The sequence below is a fragment of the Scyliorhinus canicula genome, chromosome 3 (assembly GCF_902713615.1).
Source record: "Scyliorhinus canicula chromosome 3, sScyCan1.1, whole genome shotgun sequence".
Taxonomy (NCBI): domain Eukaryota; kingdom Metazoa; phylum Chordata; class Chondrichthyes; order Carcharhiniformes; family Scyliorhinidae; genus Scyliorhinus; species Scyliorhinus canicula.
Window position 1 is genome coordinate 231,340,585 of NC_052148.1, and position 17,446 is coordinate 231,358,030.

The window sequence follows — 17,446 nt, forward strand, 5'->3', positions numbered from 1 at the left end:
TATTGATGGGAGCTCGCCTACCTGGGCAGCCATGCCCACCAGAGAGATCCACCAGAGGCATAGACTAATAAAGATCTCTGCCTACCCTTAAAACTAACTCCCTTCCCCACACACTGGTGAGCCTGCCTTGCCTACCTTCAGTCTTCGGCAATGAGCCTGGGCAACATGCAGTACTGGTGCTGGCTACTACTCCTGGTGGCACTGTCATTATTGTAGAACTACTTGCTTGTGGTTGACCGGCAGCTCTTAGGGGCGGGTAATATACACTGAATGCGACAAGGAACCCATTGTCAACCAGTTCAGTACTGATTGGAACAAAATTGAGTCCTGGTGTGGAATGGCCATGGCAGGGTTGCCAACAGCTGTCCGGCCAGTGAGTGGACCCACCATCACAAGCATTAACTTCTGCAAACCTCTTAAAGACAATATCATAGAAGGACCGGGTGCTGTGTGTAATGGTAAAGTACAACGTTTCAGGATGTAGTTTATTTCCACAAATTCCGTAGTGGTGTTTAGGTGTCATCTATGATATTCACAATACTGGACTCTAGAATCAAGTCCAAAGGAAAAGGAGGGCAGTTACCTGGTCAGAAAGAATTGCGAGGATCCAATCAATACACATAATGTTCTGCAACAATGATATTGCCGTTGTTCCGTCTTAAACTGTGTTTACACTGTGCTGATACTGCAACCATATTACAGTCAGTCCCAGCAGGAGAGATGAGTGTTGTATGTTTGAGGTCCAAAAAATGTGGCAATAACACCACAGATTTAATCTGGAGTCATATCTTTGTTTGGCTTCCGGAAGAGCATTCAATCTGATTCAGGCTCTTCTCCACTTCCCCCACCTAACCAATCAGAAGTCAGGGGAGTAACATGCAACCTAAATTGGGTAAATGTCTTTCCCTAGTAATGAGGAAATTATTCCTCCCAAATGATGAATATTTGGAATAGTCTATTGCATGAATCTGTAGAGGAAAATAAAACGTAAAGGTAATTTGCAATGCCGTTGCATGCTAAATAATAATAAGCAAGTTAGGTTACTGAAGAGATAAGGTTCAATGAACAGAATGTCCTATGTTCTTTGAACAACCTCTCTAGATCACAAGATAAAAATGCTCTGGATGAATAACAGTTCCCTCACATGCCTGATCCAACTTTCTGAGCAACAACAGACCTGATAGTGTTTTTTTTTCCAGAGGCCGGAGGCAGAAAAATGAATATTCTAAACTATATTTTTTTTAAAGTTCTGAATCTTTCGTAGCATGGTGCAATATTACAATAAACTGAATAGGTGTAATTAACATTTAACAGTTGTTTGTAATTGCGGTGTTGAAATGCAACTTTTTGCTCCCTCTCCTTCAGGGAGGTTAAAAATAAACAACTTGGGCAACCTGCCCACATTCAGTTCTCACAAAGGTGGGGTGAGGTAGGTGACCAATGCACTTCCAGGTGGAGGCCATTCACTAAATTAGTTCCAAGAGGTTGTGTGCCTCTATTTTAACATTACTTGTTAGTTTTCACATCTCAAGGCAAGGTTTCCCAGGCCTCAGCATACACGGCAGCTGAAGATGCTCGTTGCCATTATCGGGATCAGAAGTCTTTGACTGGATAAGACACCCAAATGTAAAGTATTGTAAATGTAAAGATTTAATGTTGGGTGTACCTGATATGAATATGGTTATCAGCATATATGAAACCGGTTCATGTAACTTTTTTGTTGCCCCTATGGTGGGTGAGGGGGCCGGCTGGGCAAAGGACAATGAAAACGAATCATGAATTCTTGAAATGCAATATAACTTTCGGGAAATAACTAACTCCCAAACTATCGACTTCAGGTTGCTAGGTTCAAGTCAACTTGAACAAATTCTACATTGTTGCACAGTAAAACAGGAAAACAAGGTTCTGTTATGTGACCTTTGCGATTTGGAAAGGAGAAAATATATTATGTACTCAAACAGAGTACTGATGGATTGGTATGTCATGACCCATATTAATATTTCAACTTCTTGAACGATGGCTTAATCTTTGTTAAAGAACGCAGGCTGGCATCTAGTAGGGAAATGAGAGGGAAATGATCCCCTGGGATCTTAGTCATTTTCAGCACTGAATGTTACTTGAGCAGCTGAAAAATCAGATTATTTTGCCCCCTGCTGGGTCCAATTTGAGTGTCAAACACATTGACTGTGATGTACAACACAACTGCTGAATGGGATACCGGATTACAGTTTAGGTCAGCACCCTAGGGTTTTATTTCCAAGCTACCCTTATCATGTCGGGCCTAAGGTTGCAGCACCATGTAAATAATTTGCATTACAATTGATATGTATAATTCGACAAATAAAGATTAATGAGATATTTTTGGCAGCAGAAGCCAATTGTGATCTGATTTATTGCGTCTCTGCATAACCAGCAATCAATGTCAAAAGCTAGTAAGCGAAGCACTAGAGGATGTACTTGCAGCAATGACTCGTATTTACGAATGATGCGCAGACAAAATTGATGTTGGACGTTCGAAATTAAAATTATAGTTGGAGACGTAGATTTTACTAATACAGTAGCATAAAGATTAAATTTAATTTGGTCATGCTGAAGAAGCACTGTGGTAGCAAGATGGACTCATTAATTTCCAGCCATGAATTAGCAGCATTTGTATTGACTGAAACAGGGCTCAGATTTTGTGGGCAGTGACACAGCGCAGTGCTGGCTGTTAATATAGAACAAATCTCTGCACAGATCTTGGTGGTGAGAATTTTGGTTGTCATTCGCTCTCCAGGTGGGTTACAGCGAGGCTAAGCAATGCAGGCTAGTGTGGGTGAAAACGGCAGGCAATTGTGAGCATGACTTATAGTCACGGTGTCACCAACACTGAAACAAAAGCCTGCTGCAGTGAATCTGCGGGAGCAACATTAATTGGCCCACGCAACTTCTTTGGGTTAGCGTGCTTTGGAAGTTGAGGGCCCTCTTCAACAGGTGACTGCAGAATCTGGCCCAGAGAAACTGAGAGGGAGATTAAAAGGAATAATAGCCACAAGTGAGTATTGAAGCCGAATAAAACATAGTGCATGCGATCGAATGCCCATGCTGCGCCCAAAAAGCAGCTCGCCGTGGTGCAACGTGGCCAAAAGAAGCTGGGAGACCCCAATTCCAGGATTTACCCCGCTCGCGACGCCTCGCAAGGTCAAACACGATCTTGTGCGATGTTGCAATGTGAATCCTACCCATTGTGGCCGCTATCACTTTTTGGTAAATCTACATATTTGAGCGAGACAGCTAGTCTCACTTTAATATGCAATTTTCCGAGGTACCCGAGGCATTGGGATCTATCCCCTTTGCCTTGGAGATGTTGGCCGGGCACCATTCAGTACTGGTCTCCACAAATGGGGACCAGAGAGAATGACCCTCGTGGGGGTCTCCCAGGGGATCAGAGGCCCCCAGGTGCATGCCCTTTGGGAAGGATGATACTCTGGTACTGCTGGTGCCACTCGGGCACCCTGGCAATGTCAGCCAAGCACCCTGGCAGTGCCACATGGGTGTATGGCTGGCACTGCAAAGTCCAGGTTGGCAGGGAAACTGCCAGGGTACCAAGTTAACGATGTTGCTGCGGATGAAAATAATGCCGCAGCAAGCTACCCTGAGGAAGAGCCAAGTAATATCCCGGGGGAATGGATGCACCTTCACAAGTCGAGAGTCAGCCCATTGAGGTTCAAACCAAAGTTACCTCTACTGTCGGTGCACCCGCCAAGTGAATCACAATGCACCGAAAGGATCAAGAAGTCCCCGGATCAACTTGCCTTATGAGGGACTATGTTGAGATCCGTTTGTTGTATAATATTCTAAATAGTTCCTTTGCTAATGAAATTAGTTTATCAGTAACTTAATGGGGGGAGGTGTGTGGTAGTGTGCCCCTTTTAAGGGCCATGTGACCTTTTCGGACAATCTGGTTTGAGCGCAAGTATCTTGAGACTGAGCGCAGGTTTCCTGGGTGTTTGGAGTCTCGGGGTATGATAGCCTTTACCTCACTCTCTGTAAACAGTTATTTAGCTCAATAAACTGTTAACCTACATGGTGGTCGCCAGTCTTTCAAGATACTACATCTATCAAATCGTTTCACAATCTTCTCTTCTTTCAGAGGAGCAACCCCAGATTCTCCAAACTATCCGCGCAATTGAAGTTCCTCATTTCTGGAACCAGTCTCGTAAATCTTTCCTGTGCATCTTTAAAGCTTTTACATTCTTCCTAAAGTGTGGTGCCCAATTTGGATATAATTTTCCTGTGTTAAAAGTTCATCATAGTTTCCTTGTTTTAGTACTCTGACCGGAATCTTGTGCTCTCGCTGGTGACGTGCTTGGAGACAGGAAGGGCATTTCCTGAGGCAGGGTGGTGATGGTGTACTGGAGTTGGTTGAGAGGCGGTATGATTTAGAACTGAGATGAGAGGGAACTACTTCCTGGAGAGGGTGGTGAGTTTGTGGAACTCACTGTCCCATAATATGGTGGAATTTGAGTCATTAAATGGTTTCAAGAAGGAGATATATTTCTGATTTTAAAAATGGGTTAAAGGGATATGAGGAACCGGTAGGGAGGTGGATTTGAGACCAGGAAGAGATCAGCCATTATCTGGTTGAATGGCAGAGCACGCTCGAGGGACTGAATTGCCTATCTCTGTTACTAATTCTTATCCTATGTTCCTAATGCCTGTCACCTTTCCGCCTCTGCCAGAATTAAGTTCTGGGCAGGAAGACTCAAGGTTGACCTTCCCACCTGCCTCCAATTAAGTGATTGAATTAATGACCACCTAAGGGCCACATTCTTCCACCTCTGGTATTAACCCAGCTGCAGGTGTGCCTGATGCCTCCGTCTCGAGGGTCTTGATTCCAAGGGAAGGCTTACTCCTGGACACGCCAGTGCCTGATTGGCTGTGGTTCGGCATGCCTTCCATAAAAGAGGCAGTGTGGGTCTCTGACCAGCTCTTCAGCCGGCAGACGAGACCTCCAAGGCTTCAACAAGACTCCACCCTCTGTGTCTGCTTATAAAGCGCATGATCCCATATGTGTCTTTAACTACCTTCACTTATTTGTGCCCATATCACCCATCTTTCTCTGTTCCTGCATTCCCTTTAGAATTGCATCCTTTATTTTATACTGCCTTCCCTTTGTCTTCTTAAATTAAATCACTTCACACTTCTCTGCATTAAATTTCACCTGTAATTTCACTCATTCCACCGGCTTTTCTGGTCCTCTTGAACTCCTCACGGTTCACAATACTTCCTGGATTCGTGCCATCTGCAAGTTTTGAAATTGTGTTTTGTGCCCCCAAGTCTGGGTCATTAATATATGTGCTGTAACCTCTCCCGTCCAGGAAAATGAAATCTAGAAATACCAGTTGTCAGAGCAGGCAAACACAACTCACGGACTTTGCTGTGAATTGGTTGGACTGTATGGTTATTGCAGTGGTCCTGCTCCTACTCTGTGCAGTGGGACATCTAAATTAAACAGTGATTTAGGCATTCTGTGATGGGTGGAAGTCAGGTGAAAGAATGGGATCAGCTGGGTGCCTAAGGAATGGAGACTCTTGGTCAGCAAATGTGATTGTGAAGGCAAGGACCCAGACATGTATGCATGATACAGAAACTCCCTGCACTTACACTCCTTCTCCACCCTGATAAGCAACTGACCATAATCAATGTATAGAAGATCTATTTATAATATCTTTAAAGTTTTGTGCAAGAAGTTACCTTTTGTAACTGCACTTTCTTATCTGATTACAATATACTGTGTTGTATTACCCACCCAGGAAAATGTACAGAAAATCTGCTGGAATAATATTTTACAGTCTTGTGTGCATCATTTATTTCCTACTATTGTTTTGTCAGCCTGGTATTCATTGTTCTTTATTGCACTATAAGTCACTTACTGTCTGGGCGGCACGGTGGTGGCACAGTGGTTAGCACTGCTGTATGGCGTTAAGGATCCAGGTTTGATCCCAGTCCTGGGTCACTGTCCGTGTGGAGTTTGCACATTCTCCCCGTGTTGTGTGGAGGGTAGGTGGATTGGCCACGCTAAATTGCCCCTTAATTGGAAAAAAATAATTGCGGCACTCTAAATTTAAAAAAATAAAATAAAATAAAAAAAGTCACTTAACTGCCAATTTGTTTTCAAAGCCTATTACTTATAAATTTGCTGGCTCTTTACATTTAGCTTCTGATCTCCCAAGCTCTATTGCTCCATCTCCCAACTCAAGTGCTGCTGTTTTCAACTGTGTGAGGCTCATCAAGTAATTAGATTCCTGGCCTTGAGCTGCTAAGTATTTTACGTGCTCTGTTCCTCAGACACTTCAAGCTAGCCTACTCGTAGTTTACTGGACCTTCAACACTGGCCATCAGTGGTCAACCTGCACGTTACCAACTACCTCCAAAAAAAAATTGGAATTGAAGAAGTGACAACCCAATCAAAGATAAAAGATATTGGCAAAAAAAATTCAGTTGCGAGAATACATTGTGCTTTTCTTGATTAGAACAGGGGCAATTTGATGGATGTGCTTAAAATTACGCAGGAATGAGACAGAATAGATGGAAACAGATTGTTCACCGTGATTGCAGGGTCTGGAACCAGGGGAACAGACATAACTGTAAGATTTCTGGATAGAAAACAGGATAAACGTTTTTACACCGAGAATTGTGAGGTTGTGGAATGCAGGAGTGAAGTTAGTCAATGAATCAAAGATGATGTTAACATTAAATACCAGGTTTGATGGGTGCCTAAAGGAAAAGGAACTAACTATATATAATTTCTGCATAATTTTATGTAAAAGTTCCAGTTGACTTGCTAATAATGAAAATAATATTTAAGTAAAATGCATTTATTTAGACAGTAGGGAATTACAAAAATGTAATTCACCTTTGGCCGATTCAAAGTTACTGGAATGAATGGTATGAGCTTCACAAATTAAGCAGGGTGAAGTTTGCGTTTCATTTTATTAGATTTGTTTCATGTTTGCCAGCGAAACTGTGGGCGTTCCAAATTCATCTATGACTTTAGGATTGAGCTAGAATGAAAAAAACAAATTCAAATGCTGCTTTGGAGGAATGGTAAACCAAGGTAGAAGGAAAATTGAATCGGCATTTGGCACTGTCAGTAGAACATTTTGGAGATTGCAGGATACCAGCTATGGTTTGATTTTTGTATATTCTGTTTCTGCATGTGCTTTTTTTCAGAAAGGTGCCCTTATACCTTTTTCAGATACTTAAAGGCCAGGAGCTGTAAATGCCTTGAGATCTTGACATTTCCAATGAGTTTGACAGTTCCAATGAAGTAATGCACTTTTGTTTTAGAAAATATTTTATTGAGGCATTTCTAATTTTAACAGTTTTCAACATCAAATTTCAACAAAAACAAAATCGCAACAATATAACCAACAAACCTCCTGAGCACAAACCCCAGCCAACATGCCACCCCTCCATTGGTTCTCCTGCCCTTACTCGTCTCACCATGCCTCCCCCTCCCTCCTTACTGACAGCTTAATTTTTCTCAAAGAAGTCAATGAACAGCCTCCACCTCCGAGCAACCCCTGCAATGAACCCCTCAGGCAAATTAAATTTTCTCAAGTCTGAGAAACCCCGCCATGTCGCTAACCAATACCCCCCAACTTTGGGGGTTCCGCGTCCCTCCATCCTAGTAAGATCCGTCTCAGGGCCACCAGGGAGGCAAAGGCCAGGACACTGGCCTCTCTCACTTCCTGGGCTCCTGGGTCTTCCGACATACCAAAGATCGCCACCTCTGGAATCGGCACCACCCTCACCTTTAAGACCTCTGACATGATGTCAGCAAACCCCTGCCAGAAACCCCTCAGCCTCGAGCACACCCAAAACATTATGGACATGGTTCACAGGACCCTCCCCATAGCGCTCATGCCTATCCTCCACCAATCAAAGAACCTGCTCATCCGAGCCACAGTCATGTACACTCTGCGGACCACCTTAAACTGTATCAGGCTGAGCCTGGCGCACAACGAGGATGCATTAACTCTCCTCGGGGCCTCCTCCCATAACCTGGCTTCCAACTTCCCACAAGCTCTTCTTCCCACTTTCTCTTCACCTCCCCTATCGGGGCTCCCTCCCACTCCATCAGCTCCTTATAGATCTCTGGGACCTTCCCCTCTCCTATTCCTGTTCAAGACACCATCTTTTCCTGTAGCCCCTAGGGCGGCAGGCGTGGGAAGGTCAAAACCTGCCTCCGCACAAAGTCCTGCAGACACCGGAGTCAATTTCCCCTGGCAACTGAAACTCCTCCACCAGCTCCTCTAGACTCGGGAAACCCTCATCAATAAAGAGATCCCCAAATCTCTCGATCCCTCCTGTTGCCACTACCGGAAACCCCCCCCTGTCCAACCCTCCCAGAACGAACTGGTGGTTGTCACATATCGGTGCCCACAACTTGCATTTATATAGCTGCTTAACATAGCAAAAAGGTGTCATCAAAACAAAATTCGACAGCGAACTACATAAGTAGGTATTCGGACAGATGACTTAAAGCTTAGTCACAGAGATAGCTGTCAGCAGGATATCACATCATGGCCTTTAATGGTAGTCTTTTGAGAAGGGGCTGGTTTAGCACAGTGGGCTAAGACAGCTGGCTTGTAATGCAGAACCAGGGGAGAAATTCTCCGGTGACTTCGCGATGCCCGGGACCCGGCGCCAAAAACGGCGCTGATGACTCCGGCGTCGGACCCCGCAAAACATCGCGTATTCTCCGGGACCGAATGGGCCAGCAGCAGCGTTATGCCATTCACGTCGGCGTCACCAGCTGCCGTCAAGCGGCGTAATCAACGCCTCCCAGCGTGACTACACAAAAGAGGCCCTGCCCCCCAACCCACCGGCACCCGCACTCTGTGATCTCTCCCCCCCCCCCCCCAACCCACCGGCACCCGCACTCTGTGATGTCTCTCTCTCTCCCCCCCCCCCCCAACCCACCGGCACCCGCACTCTGTGATCTCTCCTCCCAACCCACCGGCACCCGCACTCTGTGATCTCTCCCCCCCCCCAACCCCCAACCCACCGGCACCCGCACTCTGTGATCTCTTTCCCCCCCCCAACCCACCGCACTCGCACTCTGTGATCTCTCCCCCCCCCCCCCCCCCCAACCCACCGGCACCTGCACACTGTGATCTCTCCCTCTCCCCAACCCCCCGGCACCCGCACTCTGTGATCTCCTCCCCCCCCCCCCAACCCACCGGCACTCGCACTCTGTGATCTCTCTCCTCCCCCCCCCCCCCCCCCCCAACCCACCGGCACCTGCACACTGTGATCTCTCCCTCCCCCCAACCCACCGGCACCCGCGCTCTGTGATCTCCCCCCCCCCCCCCCAAACCCACCGGCACCCGCACTCTGTGATTTCTCTCTCTCTCTCTCTCTCTCTCTCTCTCTCTCTCTCTCTCTCTCTCTCTTCCGTCCCCCCATCACCCACCTCCACAATGAACGGCATCAACCATCAGCACTGGTTGACTCTGTTAAATACCTGTTGTGATTAACACCGGCGTGATCCGTGGCCACGTCGGCAGGACTTCGGCCCATCCGGGCCGGACAATAACGGCAGCACAGAAACCCGTAGCCTCCCGCCGGCCCCGCCATTCTCCGAGGCGGGCGGCGGGATTGGCGGCACGCCGACCTTTTGCGGGTGGGAGAATTCTGGACATGGCGGGGGCGGGAGTTCCGGCGGCCCCAGGCGATTTCGACCCAGACTAGCAGCACGGGTTCAATTCCCGTTCCAGCCACCCCGAACAGGCGCCGGAATGTGGCGACTAGGGGCCTTTCACAGTAACTTAATTGGAGCCTACTTGTGACAATAAGCAATTATTATTGAATACTACTAATGTTATGTTGATGTGCATCCCAAACTAGTTTACGCAGGCATAAGAGTGCTTATTTTCTACAGTACTACTAGAACGACACTTCAGAAGTACTTCATTAGCTGTGAAGTGCCTTGGAATTCTTGAGGTCATGAAAGCCTCTATATAAATGCTAGACCTTTCTTACTTTATGGTTAGGCTGAACATTGCTGTTTTTCAGATGGAGTTTTGTTAGTTTTCTTCATAGTAGTAATTTGGAACAGAGGAGAATGACCTTTGGCACTGTTGTCAGTTAATATTGGCAAAGCAAAAAACCTTACTGATTGCTGCAGATTGCCAGTTACATGCTGACGGTTGTTAATGAAGTAAATGTACAACAGATGCAGATTTAAATTCAAGCTACAGATAAGTGTCAAATTTCAACCTTTAAATAATGTCTTAAAGGGGTTGGCTGTGCCCTTTCGAGATTAAATTGACTTCAATGGGAAAGAAAATCAGGCAGAGTAGGGAAAAATGGGCTGCTAATTCTTCAGCGTCCCATTTGTGCTCCTGTTCTTTATGAATTGTGTCTCCAATGTTTCTCCAAAATGTCTGGAAGCACAAGCTAACTGAAGAGTTCCATGGTCGAGCCACGTTGCTCAATTTGTGTACTCATTACAGCTGACACCTGAAAGTTTAAGATTTTACAGTAGAGAGCATTCCAATTCAGCATGATATTTGCCAACCTCGCACGCTGTTGTTGGATCACCAATGAATTGATGCACTCTCTAAATCTGAAATCACATTTATTAGATGATGATGTTTCCCTGCGTGAATGAATCTCATGGAGCAGAGGTTTTATTCATATGGAGAATGAAAGACAGGCTAGTATTAATGCTGGATTCATAATTGCAGCTATTAATAATGTAGATTGCCCCTATACTTTTTCGCAGTTAACAGTTTGATAGTGATTTATAAATTTAAAAAGGCAATAATCTACTTATACATTTAAAATGCTACACAGTTTATTCATATGCAGACATTTTTTAAGAAAGAAGACATGCACACGCTTGCATATTTATCAAGCACATATATATATTTACGTGCATTTGCAGACCAACTTCTAAGAAAGAAGTACAGTGGTAAATCATCAATAGATTTATTTTTCTGGAGTTTCTGTATAGTAAAATGATGGGGACAGTTTGAGGCATTTCTGGCAACTCCTTTCTATTTTCTAAATAAGCAAAGCATGTCAGGCCATGCTCTTTCCATTTGGGAAATGTGCCACCAGTTTCCAAAGATAAAAATCTAGTATTTTAATTTAGTTTTATCTTGCATAATTAATTGTTATGCCCGGCTCCACAACAGCTGCATTCAGAGGAAACAAACTCCGACCTTGTTCAAGGTCATTTCACTAAAAACATGAACGATCCTTTAATTTTGTATATTCCTTTGCTTCTTGTAGCTTATGTAGATGGCAAATATCTAAATTGCTTTTGGTTAGTAAGTGAAGCATCTTTTTTTTTCAATATATGCTCAGCCAGTGTCTGGTGAACATAATATAAGTAACGGCCAAATGTGTGAATCTAATGCTTAAGTCAGTGATGGGATGGAATTTGCGTGGGATGGGATTGAATGACAATCAAGGGCCAAAGCCTATTGGTCAACTGGAGGACTGGGAAGTGAGTGCTAGGAGGTGATTGTACGTTTAGCTCTTTACATTTCTGTCTTAATAATAATCTTTATTGTGTCACAAGTAGGCTTACATTAACACTTCAATGAAGTTACTGTGAAAATCCCCTAGTCGTCGCACTCCAGTGCCTGTTCGGGTACACTGAGGGAGAATGCAGAATGTCCAATTCAACTAACAAGCACGTCTTTCAGGACTTGTGGGAGGAAATCGGAGTGCCCGGAGGAACCCTGGGCTAGAAGGGCAGGTTGAAGCAGGAAACAGTCAATACAGTTGTCTGACAGCTGAAGTATTATTTCTCTCGCTGATTTTTAACTTTAGGAAATACGGAGTCTATCAGAAGGCTCAGACATGAGCCTTACCGAACTGATTAGAAAGCTGTGACAGGAATCTGCATCCACAACAAGTGATATAGATGAATACAATATTGTCATCATGCTGAACTTATTCTCCCTTGGCTTTATTTCTTTGTCAATCAGTGGCCAAGCCTGACACCCATGCTGCTGAATGCCACTGATGGCATTGGCACTGAAGGATTAACTTTACAATATATAATCACTGCACATCCATGCAATGATGCTCAATACTTAGGTGTCAGAAAATATAAATGTGGTTTACATGATATAATATACATTCATTCAATGTTTTGTATAACAGCCAGTATCTAATTTGGCTTAAACGGAAACAGCCAACTAAAAGTAGAAAATGCTAGGAGACTGTCATTACAGTTGTATGAGAGCTGCAATTATCAGTCGGTTGAAGTCTGAAATGATAACGTTTTCAGATGTGCCCCTTCAGTTTTTGTTTGTTGATTGATAAGTATTGATTCAAGTACTATAGATACAAAAATTGTCTGAAGTAGCAATATCATTGTGCTGTTTCTGAGATTTGTGAAGCATTTGGTGAAGAGAGAGGGGTCGTTATGTAAAATATCCAAGAAGGAGCAGAGAGAATAGAGCTTTGATTATTTTGACACATTTATTCAGGAAATCTGAATTGCACTTTTGCTCAGGATGTTAAAACAACCCATGCTACAACTATCTCGAGGAGCATTTGACATGTGATGTGATTTACGCTAAGCATTTAACTGTATTGTATACAAGTGTACATTTGATAGCTTTAGTAAAACTTTCTGGTCTATCATGTCTTCTGATATTAAACACACCTGTTGTCGCACCTTCACTAACTGAGAACCTAGGTAAATCGGTTTTATAATTCTTCCTGCACACATCTTCTGTCCTTACTTTAAAACTGGCTGCCATTGGGCAGATAGACATATTGGCCTGGATTTTACAGTCAGCAGCGAAGGAATGGCACTCGGTGTTTGCTACACTGATGGCTTACCACAGAGTTTATGCAGGCCTTTGAGCAGACCAAGCAGCAGTAAGGCTATTCAATAAATCAGGCACTTGGCAAATCAGAATGTGATTAGGCAGAATCAACCTGGATTTATAAAAGGAAAATTGTGTTTGGCAAATATAGTGGAGTTTTTCTAAAGATGCAACCAGTAGGGTAGATCAAGGAACCAGTGCATGTAGTATATTTGGATACTCAAAAGGCATTCGATAAGGTGCAACATGAAAGGTTGTCACATAAGATAAGTGCAGATCAGAGCTGAGCACAAATTATTTCACTCGCTGTTGTGCATCTTTTGTAATCACATTCCCCAGAGTGCTGAAATGCCCAGTTGTTAAATATACTGATAGCTGAGGTCAATGCTTGTACTCAAGGATTTTGAGGGATATGGGGGTTAGGTAGACAAGTGGAATTGAAGTTGCAGATCAGCCATGATCTTATTGAATGTTAGGGGACAGATGGCATACTATTGTTTCTTACCTTTTTATGAAGAGGCGTCACATGTAGGACAGTATTTAATGCAGATTACGTGGGTCTCATCCAATAACTGGAGAGCTGGGGAGATCCCCACACCACACGTGTGTTAATTCCTTCCTTTGGTCAGCAAGGGGACCTTCTCCGGGATCCAGGTGGCAGAAATCCACCCCCTCACCCTCCCCCAGGGAGCTTTTGGCCAATAAAAGGCCAGCAGATGTCCATTGCAGGGAGTACCAGCCAGAGTAATGGTAACTGCTGACAGTGAGTCCAGATTGAGGCCTCGGATTCCTCAGGGATCCAGTCCACAGTTAAGTGAGGGCAAGAAAGGGGTCACAGATGCGCATTGTGGCCAGGCATTGGAGGGAGATTGACTGAAAAAGCAGAGGGGTGGTTCTCAATGTGCCCCCTCATCCACCACCACTTCCTGATGTCAGGACTCTCGATCACTATGTCCCTTTGAGCCCCCCACCACCAGGGAGTTTGCTTTTCAGGTTATCTGTATGGTGACAGCTCCAATCACTGCTGGTTGAATGCCCTGAAGATGACGTTAATTTTCCACCAAGGGCTTCAATTGGCGATGGTCCATCCACAAGCCTTCCAGCTCCAGATTCAATCAGGATGAAGGAGGGAAGGCGATGGGGTTATATTCCCCCCTCTGAGTCTAAACCAGGAAAAATAAATTGAATTCAAATCAAAATAAGAGAGAGAAGGAAAGATGGGATTAAAAGAGAGAGAAAAGAGATGAACAGAAAAAAAGAAAAGCTTTTTTTTAATACCTCCAACGTTTAGTAAAGTGTAAAGGAATGAGCATCTAGACTTTTAAAACTAAATTTCCACTGTATGATATGTATCACACCACTTGAAATTCACTTACACCTGAATAGACAAGACCTAACGTTTTCTGATGTATTTAGTCACTGATCTGTGTCACAACGGTATAGTATGCTTTGATTGTTAATAGAAGGCAATTTGAGTATTCAAAACATCTGTACTTGAGAGGAGGCTGTGTGGGATGGGGAAGAAAAGGGTGGGATACACTGATGGGGCGAAAGGAGGTTGGTTGGGAGGGATGCTGCCGTAGGGACAAATGGCTTGTTTCTGTGCTGTTTTGTTCTGCATATGTAAGTGGGAAACTGCTAGGTATGCACTGCAATCGTACGCCATTGGAGAGAATTGCAATGCCGAGACTGTTGGGTAGGTATGGCTATAGTGCAGCCTGTGGAGGATCTGAACTTCTCAACTTCCGGATTTCCATGTTTAACTGTGCATGTGCATACTCCGGAAGTTGCTGTTGATTTATTCCAGAACAATGGTATATGCTGTTAACCTTGTATACAAAATTTGGAGCATTGTTATCAAGCAGAAGGAGAGGTGATTTATAGGAATTCTCTAAAATTCCAGCCATAAAGTGATGCCAAGTTCAAAGTTGGAAATAAAACATGAAAGCCATTCATTTCAAGATTGCTTCTTATAACTAGTGGATGAATAAAATTGACAAAGTGAATTGTTTACTGCATGCTGTGTCAATCCAACTGGTATTTGACCACTAACAGACAACTGAACCACAAGATATAAGGCGAGCAGAGAGCTGCTGTTCTACTGCATTGTGATAGTAAGTGATACATCACAGGATTTCTCCTATGGCGTAAGAAGGAAAAATGCAGTTCCTGCTGTCCAATGGCTTGTTGGATGAAGAGATCAAAATGGAGGCCCAACAGTGGGGGCAATCAAAATGCAAATCAAGCCAGCTGACATTTGGGCAGCTCCCAAATAGGTTATGGTTCAAGACTGTCAGAGGTGTGGAACGCTACCATACTCTCTCATCTGGGAATGGTGCCCAAGAGGACTAACAAAAACCTGATGAAGACCTATTGAGTAAAAGCTCCACCAGTGCTTTGCTGTAATGATCATCTACATAGATCCAAAACTCCCAGTTCACTTCCTGATCTATGCTGAATTAGTTGGGGCAACAATAGAGATGCTACAATTGATGCAACTGATTTTCTGGAATGCCAGCCAACTTTCCACTTTAGATTGGATTACCACAATTCCTGTTGAAATTTGCATTTGTGGACGTTGGGCAAGAAATAATTTTTAAAATTAACGTCAACATAAAAGACCTTAATGGGGAAGGCAAGACAACACACCAGACATTCCTCTATTCTCATCCTTGGCCACCCTGAGCACTGGCAAGCTCTTTTCTGACTTCAGTCGACATTTTTACAGCTAATCCTTTCAAATGCTCAATGTAAGATTATTTTTAGCTTCCTGTCTTGCACCATAGCCATACAACCCTTTCTGGTGAAGAATATAAACAAAAAAATGTTAACCTGTCTATTCACTGCTGTGTATTGTCAACATTTTCTGTTATAATTCTATTTAAGAATTAGATCAGTGATGTCCTCTACTGCTGACATTCACTGTAAAGGCTAACATATTAAAAGTGAGCACTTGGGCAAGGTAGTAGAGCACACATGGACTATGCACCAGCAAAATCGTCATGAGTAGTTTGGATGGCATGATAATCTGCAACTTCACTTGAAATAGCTGCATTTTAAAAAATAGTACAAATCCCATGGAGTTAGTTAAGATGGCTTTGTTGTGTTTGGGTCTTCTTTTGTGTGCATATTAGTATTTGTTTTTGACCAGGAATCAGTGTTTTAGCAGATGCCAACAATATGAGCACTTGTATGGTGAGGCCACCACATTAAAGGATCAACAGTTTTAATTTAATCAGCTGGTTTGTCCAATGTTTCTGTACTGCGGATTACCAGGGAATAACACAATCGGTACATGTTGTCCAGAACAGGATGTATGCTAGGTCTGTGATATGTTCATTTTGATGACTGCACTGGCTTGTGAACAGTTTCCACCGTATAGGAAATTACAATAAGACCTAGATCTATTAGCAAATCACACATCAGGAAGTTGACTATTTAAATTCCAGTGAAAGGTTTCCTCCATTGGTTGTGGCCCGGGTTTGACTTTGCACTGCTGGTAGTACATTTTAAGAACTGTTGCATTTGTTTCTCATCCCTAGAGGGAGACACATGGAAGTTTTCTTGAGATTTTATTTGTATGTTAGTGCAAGCTTAATGTAAAATAGTGAAGGAGCTGAGCCAGTGGGTAAACTTTATGCAGCTTTTCAAATCCATCGTTCAGTAGAACAACAAGAGACACAAAAGTGAGATAAAGAGTCATCCAGACTCAAACCGTCAGCTCCTTTCTCTCTCCACAGATTTGTCAGACCTGCTGAGATTGTCCAGTATTTTCTGTTTTTGTTTTTGGCAGGAACACTGTTGGCTCTCTCAAAGTACTTCACTCCATATACTTTTATTATGCATGGAAAGTATTCTGATTATTCCAGTGTTTTCTGTGCCAGGGTCATGCACCAAACCAGAGGTGAGGAACACACATCGTCCTTCAGGGAACAGAGCCTTAATAAATTCCATATCCTCAATGGGGAAGGCAAGACAACACATCAGACATCCCTCTATTCTCATCCTTGTCCACCCTGGGCATCGGCAAGCTCTTCTCTGACTACAGTCAACATTTTTACAGCTAATCCTTTCAAATGCTCAATGTAAGAATATTTCCAGCTTTCTGTCTTGCACCATAGTCATACAACCCTCCAAACATTTAATAACACAAGCCCCATGTAGACCCACTTCACCACACTGCATTTCTTTCTTCACCTCTCCCAAGCTGCTTGCCACAAACGTCCCATCTGCCAGCCTTATCCTTATTTTCTGAATGGTTTACAGAAGAAACTGGTATGCAATGACTGCCAAAGTGAATTCCCCACTTTTAACACCCTAATCCCCTTTATAGACCAGACCAGGCAGTTCATGGAGAACAATTCATCTCTTTTCTTGGGAAGGTGCTGAGATTGGCAGCATCTTTCTGACATTCCTGAAACCTGTTTCCTTGGTTTCCCTGTGAAGTACCACAGAGGTGAAACCTGCCTTTTCCATTGTCCTACCCCCTTCAGGGGTGATGTTCATAGAATCCCTTCAGTGCTGAAGGAGGCTATTCGGTCCACCGGTCACACATCCTACCGTCGTCCATCCCCCGCCCTGTCACCACTAACCTGCACATC

General features: G+C 43.8%; 1 protein-coding gene across 1 annotated transcript in view; it reads left to right on the forward strand.

The window, feature by feature from the left end:
• Positions 1-17,446, forward strand: part of spata5 (spermatogenesis associated 5) — a 536,428-nt gene that overhangs the window by 156,182 nt on the left and 362,800 nt on the right. The gene's annotated exons all lie outside the window — the stretch shown is intronic.